Source organism: Adiantum capillus-veneris, unplaced genomic scaffold (genome assembly GCF_014529385.1).
Source record: "Adiantum capillus-veneris isolate H3 unplaced genomic scaffold, ASM1452938v2 Hic_scaffold_295, whole genome shotgun sequence".
Taxonomy (NCBI): Eukaryota; Viridiplantae; Streptophyta; class Polypodiopsida; order Polypodiales; family Pteridaceae; genus Adiantum; species Adiantum capillus-veneris.
Window position 1 is genome coordinate 204,037 of NW_028221416.1, and position 18,214 is coordinate 222,250.

Genomic DNA, 18,214 nt, shown 5'->3' on the forward strand with positions numbered 1-18,214 from the left:
GTAAACTCCCCATGTACAAAATATCGTGGGTTTAAGGTATTTCAATGGATCTTAGCATCTTGGAGACATGGTGCAGCTTGCTTCTCTTTATGTTTCAATGGAGTCTATCTTGGACAAATGGTGGAGCATCCTTCTGTCCATGTTTCAATGGAGCCTAGCTTGGACAAGTGGTGGACCTTTGCTTCTCTCTATGTTTCAATAGAGTTATCTTGGACAAGTGGTGGACCTTGGAACCAAACCCCCATGTAAAACCTATCATGGTCATTCCAAGTGGTCAAAAAGAATACCCTTTAAGATATAGCCTTATAGGTTGGACTAGTGGTGGACCTTAACACCCAGATCTTCTTAATATAATGACATAGAGTGGAAAAGTGGTGAATCTTGAGACCAAACCGCTCATGCTACTAGTGATAATAGGTTGGACAAGTGGTGGACCTTGAATGTAAACCCCTTATGTACGAAATATCATGGGTTTAGGATATTTCAATGGAGCCTAGCATTTTGGAGACACGGTGCAGCTTGCTTCTCTTCATGTTTCAATCGAACCTGACTTGGACAAATGTTGGAGCATCCTTCTCTCCATGTTTCAATGGAGCCTAGCTTGGACAAGTGGTGGACCTTTGATTCTCTCTATGTTTCAATAGAGTTAGCTTGGACAAGTGGTGGACCTTGGAACCAGACCTCTGTGTAAAACCTATCATGTGCATTCCAAGTGGTGGTAAATAATACCATTTTAGATATAGCCTTATAGGTTGGACAAGTGGTGGACCTTAACACCCAGATCTTCTTAATATAATGACATAGAGTGGAAAAGTGATGAATCTTGAGACCAAACCACTCATGCTACTAGGGAGGATAGGTTGAACAAGTGGTGGACCTTGAATTTAAACCCCACATATACAAAATATCGTGGGTTTAAGGTATTTCAATGGAGCCTAGCATCTCGAAGACATGGTGCATATTGCTTCTCTTCATGTTTCAATGGAGCCTATTTTGGACAAATGGTGGAGCATCCTTCTCTCCATGTTTCAATGGACCCTAGATTGGACAAGTGGTGGACCTTTGCTTCTCTCTATGTTTCAATATAGTTAGCCTATATTAGACAATTAGTAGACCTCGAATCTCTCCATGTTGTCTAGAGCTGAGCTTGGACAAGTGGTGGACCTTACTTCTCCCTTCCCTTAGTTTACTAGCTTAAAAGATTACTATGTATACTTGCTTAGATCTAACTTGAACAAGTGGTGGACCTTGTATTCACACAAACTTAATTCATTACAAAAAAGTATATGCTAAAATAACATTTGGTTTTTTTTGTTTCAGGAAAGATGGCTCCAAAAAAACAGGTTGCAAGGGTTGCTGTCTCAGTTGACTATACTTGCAATGATGTTAGGAAATGGTATTTGGACATACATGGTATAGAGGGTGCACAATTTCATAAGGTGCATCTATTTATTGCCAAAAAGGAGAATGACAGCTTGTTTGAAGATGTTGGACAAGTTGTGGAAGCATCTGTCTCTGTAGTTGATAGTCATCCGGAGGTGGAATGCATTGACATTCTAGTTCCAATGAATCTAGAATTTCAACTATCTCCAGGAGCATATGCATTGGAGCGCATGTCTAGAAACAAAGAAGAGACAATGTTTTCTCGAGGATGGAAGTTTGCAGAATCAAATCCAAACATCACAGCAGATCAACTTCAAAGCTCCATCATTGCCACACTACAACGAAAAAAGGTGAAAGCTTCACGACCACCATCCACAAAGAAGCAAGCAAAAGTGCAAAAAGTAGCAGCTAAGCGAACTAGTTCCATTTTGGATGTAGACAAGGCATCTTTGGCATCCTCATCAACAGAGGGTTCAATGTCAAAGATGAGAATTGTGGATCCAGATGTTTTAGAAGCTGAGGCCATGAAAGGACAAGAAAAAGATACAGGTGGAATGAATAAGTACATAAATTATTTTCCTTTCCAATATAGGGAATTTGATATCCCTATTCAAAATTGTTGGCTTGCTCCTGATCACTATAATGCACGTATTATGGATAAAAAACACGCTGAAAGTGTGTTATTTGGATTTTCACGGAGTACGACCAAGCCTGCAGCATGTGCATATTTGATGCCTGTTCGAAATGCAAAATCAAAGAAGGGGACTCCTTTGGCAGTAGAAGAGGTAGAGGAGCAAAAAATTAAAGATTATCATTATTGGATTCTTGATGGGCAGCATTCAATCTATGCTGCAAAAGTTTTGCTTCACAATGAACAAAACAACAAAGAGATATTTGAAAGACTGATTAGCGTGTATAAATTTAGAAAGGCTCGCATTGTTGTGAATGCTCCTCCATTTGTTGCAACTGCTATATCTGCCATTGCAAATGAGGAGGCTCAGGCATTGTATGTCAAGCAACCTTACAGCCAAATATTGAGACATTTACGGAGTCAATGGATCTTCTCAGGACGACCACCAAAGGCAGCAAGTGGAATTGCAGAGGGACATGCATCTCGTGCCGGATGGGATGTAAGTTATTTTCTTTGTCTTTTTGATAGTGTTTAATTAACAAATCTTGCTCAATAGTTTAATTATTTCTCTATTTCTTTTTAGGCTTTTCTTCGATTGGCAAGAATGAGTGCAGCAGCAAGTTGGATTGCTAAACAGGCACACATGGTCACGTACTCTGATTTAGTTTATGATTGCTGGATAGAAATCATTGAAAAGCTAGAAGAGGAGAATAAGAAACCCCCAACAACTGTATTTAGATACCTTTGTGGCCTTGAGGAATCAGAGGTAAAGACTATTCAAGAAGAGATTAGAGATGAGAAGATTTTACTGTCAAAGAGTGCAAAGGATGGTGATGCAACTGACATGTATGATCGAATCAAGCAGTTGAAGCAAGACAAATTGATTCAAGATGCACTTCTTGAAGGCTTCAACAATTTGAATGAGTCTTCACCATGTAAAGACTGGGAGGAGGTGGTCAAAATGTATAACATCAATGATGTTGTTTATAAAACAATTTTAATGCTATGCGAGGAATGGATCAAATCTAGTTTGACGCGTGGAACAAAGAAAATGGCTTTTCCAGATGGAGCAATAAAATACATGCAATGGGCAATTCACCTTCAAAAGGAGAAAACTGAGCCTAGAGATTTGCCATGGTCAATCTATGTGGTGAGCCTACAAATGGAAGGCAATCTCTACTTGATGCGCCACTTCAATAATAAAGTGCCTATTGGCTTATGTGTTTTAGATATGACAAAAAACGTTGGAGGCAATTTGAAGTGGAGTGAGGAGACATTTAACAATGCTTTGGATGGGATCTTGGCTATTGCTGGAGGGTCAACAGATCCTGGATTTGTCTTTCTTGCATTTGTGGATTTCACTAACTTCACAAAATTGCAATGTGCCTTTCACGCCATGGGAGATAATCTGAGCTACCATTGTTGTGGTGCATTGCATCACTTTCCATCAGCTCCTTGCAAAGGAGCAATTCAATTCCTAACAGTTATTGCCTTCTTGGGACAAGGCAATGCATTTGAAGACCTGAGAAGAAGATCAGAGGAACATCCCATGCCAATTGATTGTTCTCTTCTTCAAGTAGCAGATAACGATATGTCAGATTTGCAATATTTGGAGGCCAAAAAAAGAGCTTTGGTCAAGCACTACATTCGTACATATTGTTTTGAAGACCGCAAGCTTGTTGATGTTTTTGGTGATGGCTCCTTGGTTGCACAAGAAGGAATACAACAGAAAAAAGAAGTTATATGCTTAATTGATAGTGTGGAGGAGGCAAAAAACGTGGAGACCATGCTGCTAGACTTTGCTAAGTCTCATGAAGATATAGAAAAATGGGCTGGACTTCAACAATCCACTTCGCAATCAGATGACATTGTGCCTGTTACAGAGGAGTGCTCTCCACAAAGAGAAGAAGAAGAACAACAACAACATCCTCTGTCAATGGAGGACTTTTTGGAAATGGAGACACGTATGTTTTGAGTTTCTTGTGCATGTTAGTGTTTCTTGTTACTGATTTGATACTCTTAATGTTAGATTTTGCTTTATATAGTATTGATTGAGTTTGTATTTTTTATCTCAAGCATTCAAGGTTTGAATGTAAATAATAAATTACTTGAGTTTTTGAATGGTGGATCTTTAGACTAAAACTATAACATTTAATACTCACAAAGACTTAATTACTTAAGAGCTTGAACTCAATAAGTTTTGGACCTTTTATCAATACCCCCTTGATATGATACATTAGATCGTAGCATGGTTAAATGGTGATGCTTCATAAATTGAACCTAGCTTAGACAGGTGTTGGAGCCTAAATTTAAACTAACCTTGCTAGAAGGGAGCTTATGTTTGGACTTTGAGAACTAGCATAAGTAATCAATTAGAGCATAGATTAGACATGTGGTGGTGGCCTTAGAGACCAAAATCTTAATGAGCTTGGAAAGGTATTTAAGTACTGCAATTTACTTAGTTTTAGTACTCACTAAAGGCATAGCTTGACAAAAGGTGGACCTTACATGGATCCTAATTTCAAGAGGTGTGGTAGACCTTCAAACCAAGATCATATAGCTTGGACATGTGGTGGACCTTGCATGGAGACTAGTTTAGACAAGTGTGGTACACCTTGTAACCAACACCCATTTGTTATATTAGCTTGGACAAGTGGTGGACCTTGCTTTTATGTTTCAATGGAGCATATTTTGGACAGGTGGTAGACCTTGTTTCTCTCCATGCTTCAATGGAGAGAAACATTAGCTTGGACAAGTGGTGGACCTTGCTTTTATGTTTTAAAGGAGCATATTTCGGACAAGTGGTAGACATTGTTTCTCTCCATGGTTCAATGGAACCCACCTTAGACAAGTGAAGTACCTTGAAACCAAACCCCCATAATACAACCTACTAAATAGGTTGGAAAATTGGTGGTATATGAAACCATCCATGATAGAGCATAGTATAGGTGAAAACGTAGTGGTCCTTATATCAATTACCCATGCATAGCTTGGACAAGTGGTGGACCTTGATTCTCTCTATGTTTCAATGGATCCTATCTTGGACTATAGATATATCTTACTTATTTCCATGCTTCAATGGATTGTAGCTTGGATAAGGAGTGGACCTTCAAACAAAACTCCACAGCATAGCATATATTAACAATTCATGGGTTTTATAGAGATTTTCTTGCCTATTTTGGAGAGTTGGTACACCTTTATTCTCCATTCTTCAATGGATCTGAGGTTGGACAAGCGGAGCTGGAGAAGTGGTCAACCTTAAAATGAAACCTCCCATGCTACAACCCATCATAGATCGTATATGTAGTGGACCTTGAAACTCTTTTATGTCCCTAGCTTAGAGAAGCATTGCACTCTTTATTATCTCCATACATGAAGGCAAGGTTGGACAAGTGGTGGACCTTCAAACCAGAATCTCTATGCAATAATAGGCAAGTGGTGGAGCTTGTTTTCTCCATGTTCCAATGGAGCCTAGCTTAGACAAACAATGGAGCTTGCTTCTCTCCATGTTTCAATGGATCCTAGCTTAGAAAAGTGGTGGAGCTTTGATTCTCTCCATGTTCCAATGGACCATAGCTTAGACAAGTGGTAGACCGTGAAAAAACCCCCCGTATACAACATATTATGGGGTTTTCATGTTTCAATGGCACCTAGCTTGGAAAAATGGTAGAGCTTGCTTCTCTTTATGTTTCAATGGATCCAATCTTAGCCAAGTGGTGGACCTTGAAACAAGAATCCCCCCCCCCCCCATGTACAACGTATTATGGGTTTTGAAAGCACTGGGAGAAAATAATAGCTTTGATAAGTGGTGGACCTTGCTTCTCTCCATGCTTCAATGGAGCCGAGGTTGGACACATGTTGGAGAGAAGATGGTTGCCCATGAAATAAGACCATGCATGCTATAATCAATCATATGTTGTACACATGGTGGACCTTGCAATTGTTTTATATGCCTAACTTGGACAAGTGGAGGACCCTTGATTACCTCCAGATATCAACAACAAGCCAAGTTTGGACAAGTGTAGTACCACCAAACCAGAATCTCTATGCTACAATAGAGTATAGGTAGGACACGCAGTGAACCTTGATATCAAACCATCCATGCTACTAGAGATGATAGGTTTCACATGTGGTGGAACCTTGTATCAATGTTCTATGTGTAGTTTTTGACTAGTGATAGACCTTGAAACTAATCCCTCTAGGCTACAAGAAAAAAGAGATGGATGAGGAGGCTAGACTACTTTTGTTGCATCAATGCATCCCATGTTACCACATATACTATAGGGTTCTTGGATAAGTGTTGGATCTTGTGTCAATGCTCCATGTCTAGCTTGGACAAGTGGTGGACCTTGGTTCTCTCTATGCTTCAAATGGGCAATAGATTGGAGACACAGTGGCCTTTTTTTTCCAATGATTTTATTTTTTGGAAACCTTGGAGGCACCATGTAAGAGGCACTCTAAGTCTTCCATACAATAGACCTATTGGACTATAAAATAATGATATCTTTCTTTGATATTGTCATTATTTTATGCATAATATTTTCTTCTTTTTGCAGACACAAAGGAGTTAAGTGATATAAAAACTAGATGTATTTCACACTATGATTGGCATGAAGATCCTTTTGGGACACCAACTTTTCCTATTCCCAAAGATGTAATTTTCCATATTAACGGTGTGGATTTTGAAGTGCGACTTTCATGTATTGAAGGAGCTGGTTATGGGCTATTTGTGCATACTACCCTGGAAAGTGGTTTGACTATTCTAAACTATGGAGGGCATAAGTATAGATTTCAAGACTGGAAAAAGATATGCAAAATTTTTCCAAGAGCTTATAAATATTCTCTTCTAGAGGATCCAAACATAGAAGAAGAGGAAGATCAATCATACATTATTGGTTGTGTAGAAGAAGGAAACGTGTCGGGCTATATAAATAGTTCTCACAGTACAAATGTCTGTCCCAACGTACGCTATACATTTGATCCAAATTTTCCACCTTGGCATAAATGCACCTCTTCACACATCAAGTCAGAAGAATATGGCCATGTATGCATTGAGACTATTTGTCAAGTTGAAGCAGGAGAAGAGTTGTTTGCTGACTATAACTTTACTTGACATTGTAAAGTATTGTACATGGATGGAAATCTCAAGTACATGCATCATTTTCATTTTTCATGGATGAAATCTCAAGTGAATATAACATTTGATTATTGTTTAGTTTATGCTCAACGAGAATCTAAAGTGCTCTTATGCTTTGTGTGTTGTCTAACTTATTTGACTACCTTGGCCATAGAATCTTGATTCTACTCTAGATTTGTGATAAATCTTACCAAAATTTAATCAATGTCTAGGTTGGACAAGTGGTGGGGCTTCAAACATTACTGTCTTAAACAAGTGGAGTTATCTTACTTGAATAAGTGGTGGCCTTTGAATCCAAATCTAAGCCAAATCTCTAATTGTTTGCTTGTAGTCTAGGTTGGACATTTGGTGGACCTTGTATCCATGTTTCCTCAACAAGGGTGGCTTTTAGTTTTCACTTTAAGTACTCATCTTTAATAAAGTGTAGGATGGAAAATGTTGAGTTAGTAGATTGTATTTTAGACAAGTGGTGTTTGGTGTACGAATGCTGAAAATGGTTGCAAGGATTCTAACAACGACTTTACCTTAAATAAATTTCTTACTAGGAGTTCTACATATAAATATGGTGAATAAAATTCTAGTGGTTTTGAGATACCATTTGTGTGTGTGTTTTCTTAGATTCACAAACTGGGATGGATAATGCTCCTATGGTTCAGTCAACAACTATAGAATCCATAGATTCTATGGTTTCTAAAGTGCCCAAGATGGATGATATTTCTATACTAGAGTCTAGTGTTGTGCAACTTGAGCAAGCTTCCAATAATGAGAACCAAGAAATCGATGCTTCAAAAATGCAACATACATCAAAAGAGACTGAAAAGTCCACTCACGAGCTATTGCCAATTGGTACTACGTCATGTAGCGTAGATGTTGAGAAATCCATGCTTACAATTATATTGGATTTAAATGGTCTATTGTTGAAACGTTCCCCTCAACCATCCTCACACCACAACTCAGTGCAAATGGATTCAAAAAGATATATTATACTCAGGCCAGGTTGCATCCAATTCTTGAAGACTATTTTACAGAGGTTTAATGTTGCAATTTGGTCGACAGCTACTAGGAATAATGTGTATCAAATCCTTGCAGCACTAAACAACTTAGCTGAGGATACATTGCCTTTCTTTGCAATTTGGTCGCAAGATGTTTGCTACACCGCTCAAACTCAAAAATTGTTTAGACCCGACAATCCAAACGTTGAGGCAATGTTCAAGCCTCTAGCCAAAATTGCCATGGGGTTTGAATGTGATCCACAAAGAACAGTGCTTATTGATGACTCTCCTTACAAGGGATGTATTTCACCAGCAAACAATTGCATTTTTCCACCACAATTTGATGCTGAGAAGATGGTTGACAATATGCTCTTGGAGGAGCTACTGCCATACTTGATTCAGCTTGATGAGAGAAGGGATGTGCGTGATTTAATTGCTTCTAATCGTTATGGACAACCTATAGTGACAAATGATAGTGAATACAAACAAATCATGGAGTATTGGAAGCAGAAAAATGATGTTTGGTCAGCTAAGGTGTTCTTTACAAGAAGAATACCACCTGCAAAAGGTGACAGGGATGAAACTATCATTGAAAATGCAAGTGACACAAGCCACCGCAATGAAATGAGAAGAGCCCAAATACAAGAGATCTTAGCAAAGGAGCGTACACCCATTGAAAGCATGAAGGCGTCACAATTGACCACTTTAGCTAGGCAATTGGGTTGTAACACAAAAGGAGTTTTGAAGGCAACCACAGCAAAGGCTTATATAAATAAGGTGAAAGCTGAGAACAATCTTCTAAGGCTGGATAGAAAGCAACCCTAAGGTACTAGTGACATGTCATATATTCTTGATACACATACTTGAACACTCATGTGCATGGTATCTAACAAATCTTTCTTTTTATTCCTTCCTGCAGGATCTTACAAAGGATACTACTAGATGGAGCTCAATCAATAGAGATTTTGATATGTTTGCTCAAAATAATGAAGCAGTCACCTACATTTTTTGTTTATCAATTTCTTGAGAGACTTTCTTTTAGTTTGTAATCATCAAATGAAATGAAAAGTATCCTTCTTATAAGATTGCTGATCTTTTTCTCGTTCAAAACTTTCAATTGTGATTTATAGTTTTGTTAGCATGAGATTGTGCTTTTTTAGTTTGAAAAAAACTGTCAAAGATCCAAGTCTTTTTGGCTTTACTTAAGTTATTAATTGTGAAAGATCCAAGTCTTTTTGCTTTACTTAAGTTATTGATTGTCTATGTAATAGTCCTTAAAACAATATCGGATGGCTTTCTTGCTCCCATGTCTCACATTGGTCTTTAGGTAAGACAAGTGGTGACCTTGAAAGTATGGTCTCATATCTCGATCAAGTGAAGAGACATGAAGCTTAAATATCACTACTATGTATCTAGTGTTAAACTCCATCAAGACAAAGATACTAGAGTGCCAAATTGCAGTCTAGTTTAAGTGAAAATCCATTTGAGCTAAGGTAAAACTTATAGTGCCTCATTTTTCTAGGATTCTACCCCATCAAGGAAGTTAGAATCTAGCACAAACCAATTAAGACTCTTTTGGAGCCTAGATAGGACAATTCGTGGAACTTAAGAGACTTATTATTGAGTTAGAGTCTAGTTTAGATAAGCAAAAGATCTTCAAACCAGCACTTGACTTTCTTACTATTCAATATTCAAAGTCCCTTGAGGCTAACAAATTACATACCTACTTGTAACCTAACTAATGAGTAATTATATAGATCTAAGCAAGTATATATAATGAGTCTTCAAACTAATAAACCAAGGGAAGAGAGTAGCAAGGTCCACTACTTGTCCAAGCTCAGCTCTAGACAACATAGAAAGATGCTAGTTCTACTAATTGTCTAATTATAGGCATGGAGAAATGATAGAAGGTTGACACTTGTCCAACCTATCATCTCTAGTAAGATGGGAGGTTTGGCCTTAAGATTCACCATGTAACCAACCTATACATCATTGTATTATGAAGAGTAGAAAAGCAAAGCTCCACCACTTGTCCAAGCTAGTTCTAAAATCCACATGGAGATAAGCAAGCTCCACCATTTGTCAAATCTCTCTTCCATTAAAACATGAAAAAACTCAGCTATGTTGTACAGGGGGGACTTTTTTCCAAGGTCCACCACTTGTCCAAGCTAGGATCCATTAAAACATGGAAATAAACAAAGCTCCACCACTCGTCCAACCTTTAGAGTTGCAAAGTGTATGGGTTGTCTAAACTAGGTATGGGAAAATAATTGAAGGTCCACCACTTGAAACATGGAGCGAAGCAAGCTCCACCATGTCTCCAATATGCTAGACTCCATTGAAACACCCTAAACCCATGATATTTTGTACATAGGGGATGTACATTCAAGATCCACCACTTGTCCAACCTAGTATCCCTAGTAGCTTGATAGCTTTGGTCTCAAGATTCACCACTTGTCCACTCTATGTCATTGTATTAAAAAGGATTGGGTGTTAAGGTCCACCACTTGTCCAACCTATAAGGTTATATTTTAAATGGTTTTTTTTCTCACAACTTGAACTACCCATGATATGTTTTACATGGGAGTTTTGTTTCAATGTCCACCACTTGTCCAAGCTAACTCTATTGAAACATAGAGAGAACCAAAGATCCACCACTTGTCCAAGCTAAGCTATATTGAAACATGGAGAGAAGGATGCTCCACCATTTCTCCAAGATAGGCTTCATTGAAACATGGAGAGAAGAAAGCTCCACCATGTCTCCAAGCTAGGATCCATTTAAATGCCCTAAACCCATTTTATTTTGTACATGGGGGGTTTTATTTCAAGGCCCACCACTTGTCTAACCTATTATCCCTAGTAGCACGAGTGGTTTGGTCTCAAGATACACCACTTGTACACTCTATGTCATTATATTAGGAAGAACTATGTATTAAGGTCCACCACTTGTCCAACCTATAAGGTTATATCTTAAATGGTATCCTTTCTCACCACTTGAAATGCCCATGATATGTTTTACATGGGGGTTTCATTCCAAGGTCCACCACTTGTCCAAGCTAACTCTATTCAAACATAGAGAGAAGCAAAGGTCCACCACTTGTCCAAGCTAACTCTATTCAAACATAGAGAGAAGCAAAGGTTCACCACTTGTCAAAGCTAGGCTCCATTGAAGCATGGAGAGAAGTAACCTCCATCATTTTTCCAAGATAGGTGCCATTCAAACATGGAAAGAATCAAGATCTACCATGTCTCCAAGATTCTAGGCTCCATTGAAACACCCTAAAACCATGATATTTTGTACATGGGGTGTTTACATTCAAGGTCTACCACTTCTCTAACGTATTATACCTAGTAGCATGAGTGGTTTGGTCTTAAGATTCACCACTTATCCACTCTATGTCATTATATTAAGAATAACTGGGTGTTAAGGTCCACCACTTGTCCAACCTATAAGGGTATATCTTAAATGGTATCCTTCACCACTTGTCAAGGTCCATCACCACTTTTCCAACCTGTAAGGTTATATCTTGAATGATATTTTTCCTTATCACTTGTAATGTCCATGCTATGTTTTACAAAGGGGTTTTGTTCCAAGACCCACCACTTGTCCAAGCTAACTCTATTGAAACATAGAGAGAAGCAAAGGTCCACCACTTGTCCAAGGTAGGCTCCATTGAAACATGGAGAGAAGGATGATCCACCATTTCTCCAAGATAGGTTCCATTGAAACATTGAGAGAAGCAATCTCCACCATGTCTCCAAGCTAGGCTCCATTGAAATACCCTAAACCCATAATTTTGTACATGAGGGGTTTACATTCAAGGTCCACCACTTGTCCAACCTATTATCCCTAGTAGCACGAGTGGTTTGGTCTCAAGATTCACCACTTGTACACTCTATGTCATTATATTAAGAAGAACTATGTGTTAAGGTCCACCACTTGTCCAACCTATAAGGTTATATTTTAAATGGTATCCTTTCTCACCACTTGAAATGCCCATGATATGTTTTACATGGGGGTTTCATTCCAAGGTCCACCACTTGTCCAAGCTAACTCTATTAAAACATATAGAGAAAGAAAGGTCCACCACTTGTCCAAGCTAGGCTCATTGAAACATGGAGAGAAGGAACCTCCACTGTTTCTCCTAGATAGGCTCCATTGAAACATGGAGAGAAATAAGCTCCACCATGTCTCCAAGTTGCTAGGCTCCATTGAAATACCCAATACCCATAATATTTTGTACATGGGGGGTTTACATTCAAGGTTCACCACTTGTCCAACCTATTATCCCTAGTAGGTTTGGTCTCATGATTCACCACTTGTCCACTCTATGTCATTATATTAAGAGGAATTGGGTGTTAAGGTCCACTACTTGTCCAACCTATAATGTTATAGCTTGAATGGTATTTTTTCTCACCACTTGTAATGCCCATGACATGATTTACATGGGGGTTTTGTTCCAAGTTCCACCACTTGTCCAAGCTAAATCTATTGAAACATAGAGAGAAACAAAGGTCCACCACTTTTCCAAGCTAGGCTGCATTGAAACATGGACCTTAATACCAAATTATTTCTAGTAGCATGAGTGATATTTTGTACATGGGGGGTTTACATTCAAGGTCCACCACTTGTCGAACCTATTTCCCTAGTAGGTTTGGTCCCAAGTTCACCACTTATCCACTCTATGTCATTATATTAAGAATAATTGGGTGTTAAGGTCCACCACTTGTCCAACCTATAAGGTTATATATTAAATGGTATTTTTTCTCACCACTTGTAATGCCCATGATATGTTTTACATGGGGTTTTGTTCCAAGGTCCACCACTTTTCCAAGATAACTCTATTCAAACATAGAGAGAAATAAAGGTCCACCACTTGTCCAAGCTAGGCTCCATTGAAACATGGAGAGAATGATGCTCCACCATTTATCCAAGATAGGCTGCATTGAAACATGGAGAGAAGCAAGCTTTACCATGTTTCCAAGCTAGGCTCCATTGAAACACTCTAGGGGGTTTTATTTCAAGGCCCACCACTTGTTTAACCTATTATCCCTAGTAGCATGAGTGGTTTGGTTTCAAGATTCACCACTTGTACACTCTATGTCATTATATTGTGTTAAGGTCCACCACTTGTCCAACCTATAAGGTTATATCTTAAATGGTATCCTTTCTCGCCACTTGAAATGCCCATGATATGTTTTACATGGGAGTTTCATTCCAAGATCCACCACTTGTCCAAGCTAACCATATTTAAACATAGAGAGAAACAAAGGTCCACGACTTGTCCAAGCTAGGCTCCATTGAAACATGGAGAGAAGGAACCTCCACCATTTCTCCTAGATAGGCTCCATTAAAACATGGACATAAGTAAGTTCCACCATGTCTCCTATATGCTAGGCTCCATTGAAATACGCAAAACCCATGATATTTTGTACATGGGTGATTTACATTCAAGGTCAACCATTTGTCCACCCTATTATCCCTAGTAGGTTTGGTCTCACAATTCACCACTTTTCCACTCTATGTCATTATAATAAGAGGAATTGGGTGCTAAGGTCCACCACTTGTCCAGCCTATAAGGTTATACCTTGAATGGTATTTTTTCTCACCACTTGTAATGCCCATGACATGCTTTACATGGGGGTTTTGTTCCAAGGTTCACCACTTGTCCAAGCTAATTCTATTGAAACATAGAGAGAAACAAAGGTCCACCACTTTTCCAAGCTAGGCTCCATTGAAACATGGACCTTAATACCAAATTATTCCTAGTAGCATGAGTGATATTTTGTACATGGGGGGTTTGCATTCAAGGTCCACCACTTGTCCAACCTACTTTTCCTAGTAGGTTTGGTCGCAAGATTCACCACTTGTCCACTCTATGTCATTATATTAATAATAATTGGGTGTTAAGGTCCACCACTTGTCCAACCTATAAGGTTATATATTGAATGGTATTTTTTCTCACCACTTGTAATGTCCATGATATGTTTTACATGGGGATTTTGTTCCAAGGTCCACCACTTGTCCAAGCTAAATCTGTTCAAACATAGAGAGAAACAAACGTCCACCACTTGTCCAAGCTAGGCTCCATTGAAACATGGAGAGAATGATGCTCCACCATTTATCCAAGATAGACTCCATTGAAACATGGAGAGAAGTAAGCTCCACCATGTCTCGAAGATGCTAGAGTCGATTGAAATACCCAAAACCCCTGATACTTTGTACATGGGGGGTTTACATTCAAGGTCCACCACTTGTCCAACCTATTATCCCTAGTAGCATGAGTGGTTTGGTCTCAGGATTCACCACTTGTCCACTCTATATCATTATATTAAGAAAAATTGGGTTTCCATATCTAAATGGATCTTTGCTTGGATAAGTGGTAGACCTTGAGACCTAAATACCCATTCTACACTAGAGCATTGGTTAAGCCTTATGCACTTCAAGCATACCTTTAAAACAAGTAGTAGTTATTAGTTGACTTAAGTCTAGTTGACCTCCATGGTATTGAGACTAAGAGAGAGTGTAGCATAAAAAAGAGTCAGGATTTTAATTTGACTTTCTTTCTATTAATGAGTAGATCATAGATGGATTTTGGTATCTAATAAAACCTTAGGGTAGACAATGTAAAACTCATGTCTATTGTTGTGTTTGCATTAAGTGTTCTTGTTCTTTAATTTCAGAACCATTACAGAAAAATGGATTGGCTATATGCTGGCATAAATTGAAGAAAACTATTGAATTACCCATCCAACCTCCTCCAAGACCTTGTCCAAGGAATGAATCACCTCCTTATCACCTACCACTTTCTTTCAAGGACATCAAAAGAGTACTTATCTTGGATCTAGAGGGGTTACTTCTCAAGACAATTGAAATGAAACATGGAGATTCTATGCCATCTTGGGCTCAACACATGCGACTTGTGGAGGATAAAGATGAAGTTTATCATGTGGTGCGACCAGACGCACAAAGTTTTTTGGATTTTTGTGCTGAATACTTTGAGCTATGGATATGGAGTTGCTATAACTTAACAAGGGTGCAACGCATCACACAAAAATGTTTTCCTGAGCAGTATACCAAGTTCAAGGTGTTTATGAGTAACAAAAATTGCCAAAATCCAAATATTATGTTAGGATTTACAAGGGTTTATCACAAAAATTTGAGTGATATTTGGAAGATATTTGAGGATTTGGATGCAAACAATACCTTAATTTTTGATGACACTCCATATAGGGTGATGTGGAACATGCCAGGGACATATCTTATATTTCCAAAGATGTGGAGGCAAACTTCCGAGCAACTTCAAAACTTCTTGCAGAGAACCATAATTCCATGGTTGGTAGGATGGTTGTATGCAAGAGATAAGAGAGTCTATACATACAACACAATTGTAAATCAGTATAGTGATTCTGAGACAAATTATGTCCTTGGTGTGTACTTGTCAACACGAAAGAATTGAATAAATATGGCCATAAGATGCTTTTTTTATTCTAGTGTGTATCTTTCAACATTTGTATAATTTGATATAGTCTTTTTTATAAAAAAACAAAGGTGTGTCAATTTTATGAACACTTGAATGGAGTGCACCCTACTCTAAGGGGACTTCAATGTACTATTGGAGTGCATCCTATTGTAAGGGGACTCTGATGTATTGCTAGAGTGCACCCAAATTTTTGGAGACTCATTTTTTATTTGATTGGGGCCTATGTTGGGTCATATAGTAAAAGAAATTCATTTTTTGTCAATTCATATCGAGGTTGCATTTATTTGTAACTATGAGAGAATTGATGTTTGATGTCAAAATAAAACTTGTAAGTATGGATCAGAGAATTCATGGACTTTAAATATGTGAGAGGGATCTTTTTCTTGGGCACAAATGTTTGCTTCAATAATTTTGTCATTACATACTTTACGTGAAAGAGTTTTAGAACCTAAAAGACTTTGAAAACAAAACTATGGAATCTAAGTGCATGTATTCTTGAATGGCTTGAAAGTTGATGTATACATGCATGTCGCCTTGATGAAGATTTAGATCTGACAAGATGCAAAGCTAGAATTTTTGGACGTTACCTTTGTCAATTTGGTAATAACATATTTAACTTTCTTTTCTTATGGGTGGAAAATATATTATTATGTGCATTTGGAAGCAATTATGCATTTGGAACCTAATTGCTTGACCTTCAAACCAAGATTCCTATGTTATTTTTTCATATACTTTTTTGTAATGAATTAAGATTGTGGATATAAGGTCCACCAGTTGTTCAAGCTAGATCTAAGAAAGTATATATATTGAGTCTTCAAACTAGTAAACCAAGGGAAGAGAGAAGCAGGGTCCATCACTTGTCCAAGCTTATCTCTAGACAACATAGAGAGATGTTAGGTCTACTAATTGTCCAATATAGTCATGGAGAAATGATAGAAGGTTGATCCACTTGTCCAACCTATCATCTCTAGTAAAATGGGATGTTTGGCCTTAAGATTCACCATGTAACCAACGTATACTTCATTGTATTATGAAGAGTAGAAAAGCAAAGCTCCACCACTTGTCTAAGGTAGTTCCAAAATCAACATGGAGAGAAGCAAGATTCACCATTTGTCCAAGATAGGTTCCATTAAAACATGGAAAACCTCATATATGTTGTACATGGAAGCTTTTTTCCAAGGTCCACCACTTGTCCAAGTAGGATCCATTAAAACATGGATAGAAACAAGGCTCCACAACTCGTCCAACCTTTATAGCTGCAAAGTGTACCGGTAGTCTAAACTAGGCATGGGAAAATAATAGAAGGTCCACCACTTATCCAATATATTATCTCTAATAGCATGGGAGGTTTGGTCTCAAGATTTAGGAATTGGCTAACCTGTATTTCATTGTATTATGATGAATTTGGTTTTAAAGTCAACTACTTATCCAAGCTATAAGTTTATATCTTGAATGGTATTCCTTCCCATCACTTAGAAAACCAATGATATGTTGTACATGAGGGGGTTTGTTACAAGGTCCACCACTTGTCCAAGCTAGTTTCATTGAAACATGGATGAAGACAAGCTCCACCATTTGTTAAATCTAGACTCCATTGAAATCTAGAAAATCCATTCTATGTTGTACATGGGGTTTTTGTTTTAAGGTCCAACACTTGTCCAAGCTAAGATCCATTGAAACATGGAGTAGAGAAACACTCCACTACTTGTCCAAGCTAGGAAACATTGATAGTAGTTGGCTTAGTTTGAAGATCCACCACGTGTCTAGGCTAACTCTATTGAAACATAGAGAGAAGCAAAGGTCCACCAACTGTTCAAGCTAGGCTCCATCGAAACATGGACAGAAGCAAGCTCCACCATTTATCCAAGATAGGCTCCATTGAAACATGGAGAGAATCAAAGGTCCACCATTTCTCCAAGCCAAGCTCCATTTGTCCAACCTATAAGGTTATATCTTAAATGGTAATCTTTCTACTCACTTGGAATACCCATGATATGTTTTACATGGGGGTTTTGTTCCAAGATCACCACTTGTCCAAGCTAACTCTATTGAAACATAGAGAGAAGCAAAGGTCCACCACTTGTCCAAGCTAGTCTCCATTGAAACAAGGAGAGAAGCAAGCTCCATCATTTCTCCAAGATAGGCTAGCATGGATAAGTGCACCTTGAAACCAACCTTCCTATGAGGCAATAGAGCATATGCTACATATTTTATGTATGCCCCATGCCTCAAATTAAGAAGTTATAGATTAGAAGTGGACCTTGCTTGAATGTCACATGCAATAAATTAAGGAAAAATAGCCAAGTGGATTGTATTCCTCAATGGATCCTTGCTTTCACAAGTTGTGAACCTTGAGTCACTTTTACATTAACTTGGACAAGTGGTGGACCTAGAAACCAAGCTCTCCATGTTGAGATAAGTTGTAGGTAGGATAGTAGGACATAGACAACGATAATGGATGCAATATACTCGTCTCCTAATAATCCAATTGATTGAAACCATGGTACTTTAGTTGTTTTCATTGTGTATTGTATGTGCATAAAGTGGAATGAGACCTTAAGAAAACTCAAATTTTTGACAAAATCTT